Source organism: Nestor notabilis, unplaced genomic scaffold (genome assembly GCF_000696875.1).
Source record: "Nestor notabilis isolate BGI_N333 unplaced genomic scaffold, ASM69687v1 scaffold10501, whole genome shotgun sequence".
Lineage (NCBI taxonomy): Eukaryota > Metazoa > Chordata > Aves > Psittaciformes > Psittacidae > Nestor > Nestor notabilis.
In genome coordinates this window covers 29,790-40,023 of record NW_009913345.1, presented here as the reverse complement: position 1 = coordinate 40,023, position 10,234 = coordinate 29,790, and positions in this window count along the sequence as shown.

The window sequence follows — 10,234 nt, the reverse complement described above, 5'->3', positions numbered from 1 at the left end:
GGTGACTCACTGCTCGTAAACCATTGTTTGATTCACGATCCCTCCCTCGTCAGGCTGAAAACGCGTCGCTTCTCATCACCAGCTTGCTCCTCCGTTACTCTGTTTTCCAGCTTCACAGAAGTCTCTTTCTCTCAGGGGCAGGGTCTGTCCTAGTAAGTTAAACAAGACTGTCTATATTCCGGCACTGAGAGCAAGCGGCTTATCTCCCTAAGGCAGAATTCTTTATTGCCGATTCCCCCAGCCCAGAATCACTCACAGATCCTCCTAGCACGGCTGATGACCGTGGCCACGCCTTGTACAGGTCTGTGGCACTGCTTGGAACTCAGCTAGCTGACAAAGGCTCAGCTTGTGACAGGGAGTGGGCTGACAATTAGAACACGCTAACCAAATTAAATCTAATATTTGAGTCGCTATGCTGGTCATATTTGTTTTTGCTAGTATAGGCTTAACCAGCTCCCTTGCACTAGGACTGAGCTTTGGCCAACAGAGTTGTAGCTACCTTTGAAAAACGTGGTTCTGTTTTTGATTTCTGACATCCTACTTTTAACTTCAAAATATTGAGTTTTACTGTTAATGTACCTGTAGATGTGCAGAATCTGCATCTGTTCATTACTTTGTGCAGTCTCTAGCCCATTTATTTGACTCTTCTTCATTTTTTTTATTTTTTTTTCTAATTCAGAATAAAGGAGCACAAGGATCAGGCAGATCTGGCCAGGCTAGAAAACAGAAGAGAAGGAGAACAAATACAGAGATTGACCCAATTGTACCAACTGGAAATTCAGAGAGGAAGAGAGAAGGATCAGGAAGAAAAAGCTGAACTCAGAAGGCAGCATCATGTAAGTAAGGAAGTTGGAGTATAAAATGCTTGTAAATGCTTGTTTCACTTTGGTTGCCTGGAGTGAAACTGTTGCATTTGGCCCACAAATAAACGGGCTTCGTGGCAAGAGGAGGTTTTCTGACTGCTTCAGTAGCAGTCGATCGTACGCCTACCCTGCCAGCTGCAAGCTCTTTCCACTGTGCTTTTGAGAAAGGCCTCTTGGAAGTTGTAGTATGGTGCTTGAGCTTTGATTGGTCTACCATGGAAAAAGTCTGCTACAGATATCAAGGAGATTGTCCCTGACTTGAGAACTGGAATTAGGTTCCACGTACACACTCCTTAAGGCCATTTTTCTTTGTTGGGAAGAGGGAATAGTCTGAGACTGAACATAACCTTTTTAACTTGTCTTTCCCTTTATGACTGGAGATGTTTAGAATATTGGTCAAGATATAATTACCACACCTAATTATTTCCCTCCCCATGCCTGCTTGAGCAAGGTGAAGTGGAGGTACTGTGATGATTCATTGGCATGTGGGAGAGTAAGAGGAGAGAATTGCCACTAAACCCCTACTTGCTTCCCCCCCTCCCATATTCTTCTCACCCCAGTGACAGAAATTTTACCTCATTTGCCCCCAACCTTTTATATACAATAAAAGCTGTGTGTACTTATAACTGCCATTTCTGCACAGTTACAAAATGCCTTGTGCCTTACAGTTTTGTGGTTCTACAGACTCTTACTGTCTCAGGCCTTCAGAGTCTGTGCTGTGAATGATACACAGGCTGGGAGCAGTACAGTTGGAGCCAGTGGGGAAGTAAAGAAAAGACTGTAACTTAAAGATACTATGCCACAGGGCTGCAACCACATGCTAATCTTACTTTTTGGTAGTTTGTGGTAAGTAGGTCCTGAGAATTCTCCTCCACCTCTGGGTTTCTTTTTTCTATAGCTTCACCACTGCTACAACCAAAGAAGTCTTATTATAGGCTAAGCCTGAAGTCTGCTGATTTTTTTTTTTTTTTCCCCCAGTTCATGTTTTCAAAATCTCATTCTACATAAAGGCTGTTTTCCATTTAAACAGGAGTATGTAGCTGAAAAGAAAACAATTGAAGCTGAAGAGAAACAAAAAGAAGACCAAGAAGATGATCGGATTGAGGCTTATATTAAAGAAAAAGAAATGATGGCTGATCTGACAAGAGAAAAAGATGCTGAAACTAATAGGTGGGTTTAGGGCTACACTTTTCAGCATTAAGATTCAAACTTAAAATTTCATTTTGTGACAAACGTTACTCAATTTTTACATCTGCAAAATCGGAACTCTGATGCAGGCAATCTTTCTGTATTTAAAACTTGAGAAAAAAGTAGAAAGTACATTAAAAAAACAGTTCCAATAGTAACTGGTGCTGTTACGGGTGGGACTGCTGCCTTTGTTAGAAGCAGTGCATCAGGTAATCTGAGTGGATATCTTGGTATGTTACAGTAGCTCATGTTCTTTTGCAGGGTAATGCAGGTGCATAAGGACGAAGCTCTTGAACAACTAACTGCACAGATAAACGAGGCATTTAAGATTGAAGATGATCGTCTTGCTAGAGGAGCTACAGCAGTAGAAGATGAATATCAAATAAAAAACAAAGAGAAAGAAGCAAAACAAAAAGCTGCCATTGAATCTATTGCTGAACACAGAACCACTGTGGTAAGAAACCTAGCCTGTTCTTACTACTATTTCTGTCATATACTTGTATTTCTGAATACCTTTTGGAAACAGTATGGATTCTAGAATTGTTAAGTGAGATGCACATGCAGGTTCTCACTTAGCAGCTGCCTCTCGTATTTACCATCTATAGTTTCAGAATTAACTCCTTAAAAACGGTGCAAGCGGTAGATGTGAAGATCCTCTCTCAAAAGTTAGAGCTGGAAGGCTCCAGAAATGTTGGCAATTTGTGCGAACATTTTTCCAGACTCTGCGCTGCAGCTGAGGAGCCTGGCCCAGATCACAGCTGGTGGCTCTGGTGCCCTGGCTCGGCATGCTCCATCAGGGCCACTGACATCTTTCCTGGGCTTCTCTCTCTCCCTCTCCCCCTTCTCTGTTGGCTGCACATCTGCCAGGGCTGCTGAAAGCCCTGGGCTTGGACGCTGGCCAGCCACAATGACCGTGCTCATCAGAGCGCTGATATGGGGCTGCTTCTGCTAAAACAGATGAGTTCCCACTCAGCAGGTTAGCTCCTTGGTTATCTTTTTTGTGTATTTTGTAAAATACAGATGAAGATGAAAGTAGAAAAGGAGAAAGAAGAAAAAGCAGAGAGAGAGAGGGATCACAGTCAGTGGATGACAGCAGATCGCATCTACCTGGAAATGGAAAAAGACAAGAAACAAACACCACGTGATGCCAGCATGGAAATACAGAAATTTCAGATCCAGCAAATGGTAAACAGAGAGCTGTAACCTGTCAATACCTTCAGAAAGAAGCACAATTCTAAAGCCATAGTATTAGATTTCCTGGGTGGGAGAGAGAAAGCAAGCTTGCTGTGGGTGTGATAGGTGTGTTTTGTTGTTTGTTTTTACCTGTATGCACTGCAGGTGCTGAAGTTGGGGACCAGCCTCCTCAGAGCAGTGGAACAGAAGCCTCTTCCAAGCTGACTTGGCGCATGCTGGTCAGGGAGGATTACTTGAGAGGGCTGGTAATAAGAAAGAGATCAACAATGACAAATCATATACTGTCGTATACCATTATGTCATTTTTTTTCCCAACCATACCACTGTTTTCCTTTTGTATCTTCTGGAAAGAGCAGCAGCTAATGCTGATGTTCACTCAGCTATTCAGTCTATCTTTTTTTTGGGGGGGGGAGGGCGGGGAGAGTGGTGTATGGCAGGGGAAAGAAGTTGACGGATGATATTTAACAAGTATCAACTAAGTAAGTATAAACCAACATCACTTCAGAACTCCTGTAAGCTCATCCTCTCAAGTTTTAAGGGAAAGTTATGTTGTGAAAGAAATACTAAGCTTTGTTACTCCCTTATCTTCATCAGGCTGAAAAGCAGGCAAAAAAACAGCAGGAAAAGCAAGATGACTTGGACTGCGATGCTCAGAGAGAAGCTGCTTTCCATAAGGATCAAGCATTTCGGAGATAAAGACAGTGAGTAACTGTATCAATGCCATTACTGGATCTAATTTTTATTCTCTCCAAGCTTCTAAGGAGGGACCAAGACCTGGGCTTCTTACCTAGCAAACTTGCAAGATTGGTGGAGTATATACATGTGTAGTATTAAAAAACAGCTTAGGGGTGGAGGGGAATTATGGTTGATAGAAGATCCTCCATCGTCCTCCTGCCAAACGTAGATGAGCCCCCAAGCTTGCTCAGGGACTGAGCAAACACCTGGAATTGTGCAGGAGTGTTACAGCTTGTGTTGCCCCTCAAAGCCCAGCCGGAGGACAGGGACAAGAGCTCTCCTCCGAGCCAGCACAGACCAGGAATTGTCTTGGTTGGTCCATCCTGCTGTGGCCTGGGCTGCTACTCGGTTTTTGGACAGCAGGACATGGGTGGAGCTGACGGGCTCTCTGTACCCGTGTCAGTTAGTGTGGCCCATAAGGGGCTTGTTTGTAGAGTGAGGAAGTTGCTGCTGAGAACTTCACACCCTGATGCATGTTTTTCAGAGGTTTTGCCCAGAATAGCATCAGGGCTGAATGCCCATCACCGCTTGGAGCGCATCTTCCTATTTAAGTTTCATCCAAAAGCGTCCAGATTGTGATTGCTCTGTAATGTGAACCAAAGCACAGTGAGCAGGAACAACCAAGAGGCTTATTTCAACAACTCAGCTTCTGATCTAAACTAAAAAGCTAACATTGCTGCACTATCAACTAAAAGTGACAAAAGTTCTCTCCAATAATCTTGGAGTAAGGGGTTTTTAAAATTGCACATTTTTAAAAATAGAGACATGGCAATTAACTTAAACTGTCCCTAAAAATTTTTTCTTTTACTTAGTTCACTAATAAAAAATTTATTTCCCTTCTCTCTGAGCCAGTGCTCCTTTTACTACTTCAAGCTTTTTTCAGCAAGCAGAAAGAATGAAAACTTTTATTAAAGCCTTTTGATCACAGAACCTGGAGCCTTGAGAAGAAGCACTGACTACAGCAGGAGTGGTGCTGAAACCTGCAGACTTCATAATGCTCCAAATGCATATTAGCACATGCTCACTACCATGCAATTGGTGAGTTAAATGGTTTTAGTCTTCCTCCACAGCAGCAAGAAACAAGGTGGATTGCAGCCTTACTTCCTACTCTGCTTCAAGAAATGCCCTGTTCTGCAGAGTAGGTATGTCTGCATTTGAAGTCTACAGCCTGCTTCCATCGGGCTTATACCCCTTTTATTGTGAACATCTACAGAAATATAAAAATCAACCACCAGAAAACAACTCTTCCTTTCAGTACACCTAGAGCAAAGTATTTTTTAAAGCACATTGGCTGAATACTGATTCAGTTAACTAAATTCAGCATGAAAAAAATCCAGCATGAATCATGGTACCACTTTATTCCGTAGACTGAAATGCACATGCCTAGTGTGCTTGCTTTAAATGACAAGCTCTAGTTAGTAATCCTCTATAAAAGCAGGCAAAAAAAGCCTCAAGGGTTTTAGGAACATGAAGAAAATACTCCAGGCTCTAAAATTTTCAGTGAAAAGGTATTTTAGTAATGTTTCACTGTCTTTTACAGTTTTCCTACATGAAAGGCAAGAATGGAAAGCTGCTTGCAGGAATAATACAGACGACTAAAATCAGTTTGTTTATATGTTGAAGACAACATGAACAAAATACAGGGAATAGGCTGAGAGAACAGCTCCTTTTGCAAGCAAAAGCAAGCTATTGAGCAGACTGAGATGAGAATCAGTCTGGCAATGAAAAGACTCTTTAAAGGGTAGTTACAAATACAGCAGGGCCAAACTCTTCTCAGCAGAGTCAGGTGACTGATATAATAAGCTGTGACATGGGACAGCAGACAGAGTAGTCAGGAAAACCTGCTTCACCAGGACGTGGTGGAATCACTACTTGTGAAAGCTTTAAAGATGTCCCATGCAAGGCAGGAGGTTGGTCTAGCTGACCATAGGAGGTCCTTTTCAGCTAGCATTTAAAGATGGCAGTGAAATACAGGGAGATTAGCTGCAGCTCATAAGGGAAATTGCTGACCTGCAAGAATCTCCTAATTGAGAAGTACCTCTGATCTAATACCTAGCATGACTACTTGGATTATTTAATAGCTGGAGTTGAGTCACCACCCTCAGAGGTATTTAAAAGATGCGTAGATGGCAGTGGACTTCTCAGTGCTAGGTTGTTTTAATTAATAGCAAATCAGAATACTCTTTGAGAAATTATTTTACTGGTAAGGTTTAATTACTGCTTTTGCTCAACAAAGCACCCTGTCAGATGGTGTGCTGCTTCAGGAGGTTGTAGCAGATGAGAAACAAAATAGATGTTGCCCTTAGTACAAGGCCAAGACCTTAGAAGTGCAAGGCAATCCTTGGAGAGACTGAAACAGAGACCTTCAAATCAAACGGCATATTTTCCAAACCTTTCACCCAACTCTGGAAATGGAGCAGCAACTGAAGTTTAAATATACAGGCCTCCAGGGTCTAAGAGGGGTTACTCCCAACAGTACCTGTGGCTGTGGTACCCTTGTAAGACAATGCAGTCATGGATCTAATACAACTCGTACCTAGGAAACTGAGAGAGGAGCTTTCCAAAATGTCTCCTCTCCTAAGGGAATTTCAGTTGACTCACTGTGCAGCTCTTTGCTGTTAGGTACTGTTCCAGGTTGGAGTTGTTAGTTCTGTTCAAGTTCTTTTTAACGTGACAGCCTTTGCCACTGCTCAGATCTGAGGAAGTTTGAAGAGGACACGTACCTGGAAACAAAACTACCCACAAACAGAAGAGTTGGCACTCCAAGAGCTGAGACTGCTAAGGATAGAAACTTTCATGTCCCGGTACAGACTGGCTGTGTACTCCTGGAAAACAAAAAAATGTTTTTTTTTTTTTTATATATATAATACACACACACACACATTATTTGTTTTATTTTTTTTCCCTAAGTTCACTGGTCATGTTAGAACAAATTATTTGTTCTGTTTCAATAGGGTTTTTTTTTTTTCAGATGCCTGTTATTAACTTCTACTTTTCTGGTATCTCTTTAATGGAAGAGTGCTACAACTAGTTTGTAATCTTCCTCCTTTTTCTGGCATTGTATCTTTGAGAGAAAGAAAGTTTGCTACTTAGAACTAGCTCTCAAAAACCCCCAAAATGCCACCAATACAAAAACCCACCCCTCATCTCTGAAGGCTAAGAGTAAGAGGGAGTTGAAGGCCAAAGTGTGACAAGATCACATGAGATGTCATCTTTGGAATTATTTTAATTCCTTTCTATTTAAAATAAGTTGTGCTATAGGCTTTGTTAAAGTTAGAATGTGTGTAGTGATTCCCTTTACATTCCTGCCCTGCCACCATTACAATTTAAGCTTTAGTTTCAGTGTCTCATGGCCTCTGGTGGTAAGAAGTAGATACCCAAGTGGATACATAAATGAATCAGCATAGCACTTCCTTTTTCTGTACGTTTCCTCATCTCCAATGCATTATCCAGAGAAATGCATAATTCTGTTTGGTGGTTAAGGGCTTATACATCAGAACTGCAGGTCCAGTAAAATTCAACGTAACATCTCTGTTAACATAATAGTAGTTGCCCCCCTCAAATGAATAGCATCTGGTCTGACTCCTTTTCTATTTAAAGGAAAAGCTGGGAAAGGTTAGAAAGCAGCAACATATGCTGGAAGAAGCATTAGTTACCGAACAGATCAGAGACAGGATTGAAGATGAGACTACCAATATCTGGGAAATACAGATCCAGCAACTGGTACAGTGGAATAGTGGAAACGGGAGACACTGGACACTCTTTGGTAAAGCTTAGTAGTACCTTACTGCTATAGGACAAGTATTGGTTTTGATTACAATTGATCAGAGATATATATATAATTGTACAGCAGTTGCTAATTATACAGTGAGACTTACACTCTGTTTCTTCTTCAGAAATACATCTGATAGCTGCAGAAGCATCTACTAAGGAAAAAGAAGCTAGCCACTGTCTCCTTACAAGTTATATATACCTGCAAAACCTATCAGTGCCTAACAGCTGGAGCAAGTTACAAGGCATGCTATTTGCCAAAACCTGCCTATACTCAACTTCAGCTCAACAAAAACAAGTGCCGTAGGTTGCAACTGTATCTGTAACTGCTCTAGTTTTATTATGGAACAAAGCAGTAGATTCACTTTCTAGTAGAGGTAACAACCAAAGGTAAACTATGAATTCATCTGCACTGTACTCCTCAAGTATTGCCAGGCCTCCAGGCTTCATTCAGACCTTCTGCTTTGGCTTAAAAAAAATTTCTTGCTGAGCAAATAATAAAATTGAGTAAGCTCTTTAAAAACATCTGCCTGTATCAATAAGATCAATGGTGAGAGCACCTTTTGTTTGGTACAGTTCTCTATTTGTGACTTTGGAGAATGCAATGGAAGACAGTATTCCTATCTTGAGAAAGTTGTTGCACTGACTGACTCTAATCCTTTATGGGAAAGCGATGATGTCTGCAGCAAGACTCTGTATCTAGCACACAAGTTGCTGAAGTGACTGTAGGGAATGGGACATTCTAATTCCATTTACCACTCAACACTATCATCCAATTTAACATGGAATAAAAATCTGACTATTCACATCTTCAATAAAAATGAACAGACTGTGGTTAACTGAAGAGGTAGTGTTCTGACATCAAATCACCACACTTTGTAAATCTGTGCAGGCAGTACTACCACTTTAAAAGGCTGGAGATTTGACACTCACAAGCATATTTCATACAACAGTTAGGGTTGGAAAAGACCTTAAGATCATCCAGTTCCAACCCCCCTGCCATGGGCAGGGATGCCTCACACTAAACCATGTCACCCAAGGCGCTGTCCAACCTGGCCTTGAACACTGACAGGGATAGAGCATTTACACACACGTTGCACCATGTAAGTCAGAAGTGAATACTGATCTAAATAGAGATGTTAAGTAATACTACAAGAACTACACATCGCAGACATATGGAATACACTAACAAATATGCAAAAAGGCATTTATTTCTGAGAAGTATATTAATACACAAGCTGTACATTCCATATCAACTACTTGTTCTTCCAGCTGACAACTGGATCTTCCCCGTCTTTAAATTACAAAATGTCCAAAGATTGAGGTTTCCAAATACTATGCTAAATATTACATGGACAATACTGCCTCTGTGATTAACCACAATTCTTTTAGCTGGTGAAGGAACCCAGTTATCAGCTAGTTCCTCTTACCACTGAACATAAATTAATAGGCTTAACTTCTTTCCAATCCTTCCAGCTATTCTTTTCATTAGCAATTATGGATAAAGCCACACATCGACTACTTTTTATATACAGTTACAGGGATATGTACAGGATATGTAGGAATGTCTAACGTATGTACTAAAAGTACATATGCAACCAAATGGAAAGCTAAAGTTTTATGCTAGACAACTGCAGAATTGTACCAAATTCGACTTTTGCAAAATGCAAAAAGTTCAGACTTTTGATATGCATTTTCTTGAATAATTTCATTAAATATTGCACTAGGAGAAGTACTATTTTCAGGAAAAGAAGGAAAGTGCAAGTAACAGTTCTTTACATTTCTACCACATTGACTTCGTAAGTGTGACGATTAATTTTGTCACTGGTATCCTCCAGGTTAAGTTTGCACACACACACAAAAACCCTACAAAACTCATGACTGTTGCTGAAATATTACTGCCTTTTCTCACGAAGTCTTCTTCAAGTATTGGAGAGACTATATAGATGATTTAAAAGAGAGGTCTTTGACAACGCATAGCATGAATAACTACATTTTCTATTGTAAGTAAAGTCCTGAAATTGAGGGTATACATTTTTGTCAGTCAGACAAGCAATCAGTCTACTATGACCCTAGAAGTGTGTAAAAAAATACTTCATTGGCTTCAAATAAATCAACAGTTCCAGGAAAGGACTGCTTCTTTTATGTTTGTATTAATCTAAAATCCACTTGCCAGACTGACACTATTACAAATTAGACATTGTTAGGGGATCACTGCAAATTCTTCGGGGCATCTGACATACACCACTGCAAGAAAAGTGTGTAGCGTGGGATTTCAACTAGCAAGTGAGGTATCTTAGGTTAAAACTTTGACAAGTGGATAGAACAAAGGGTTTTTCTAAAAAACCAAAAGCAAAGCAGCAACTGAACCACTATGGCCGTGTCAAAGAATTTGCAGACAGCAGCGCATCTTTTACAGGCAACAATGTCTACACAACCTTATGTTATATCCACCCACCCTTTGTGGCAGTACCCAGAAAAAC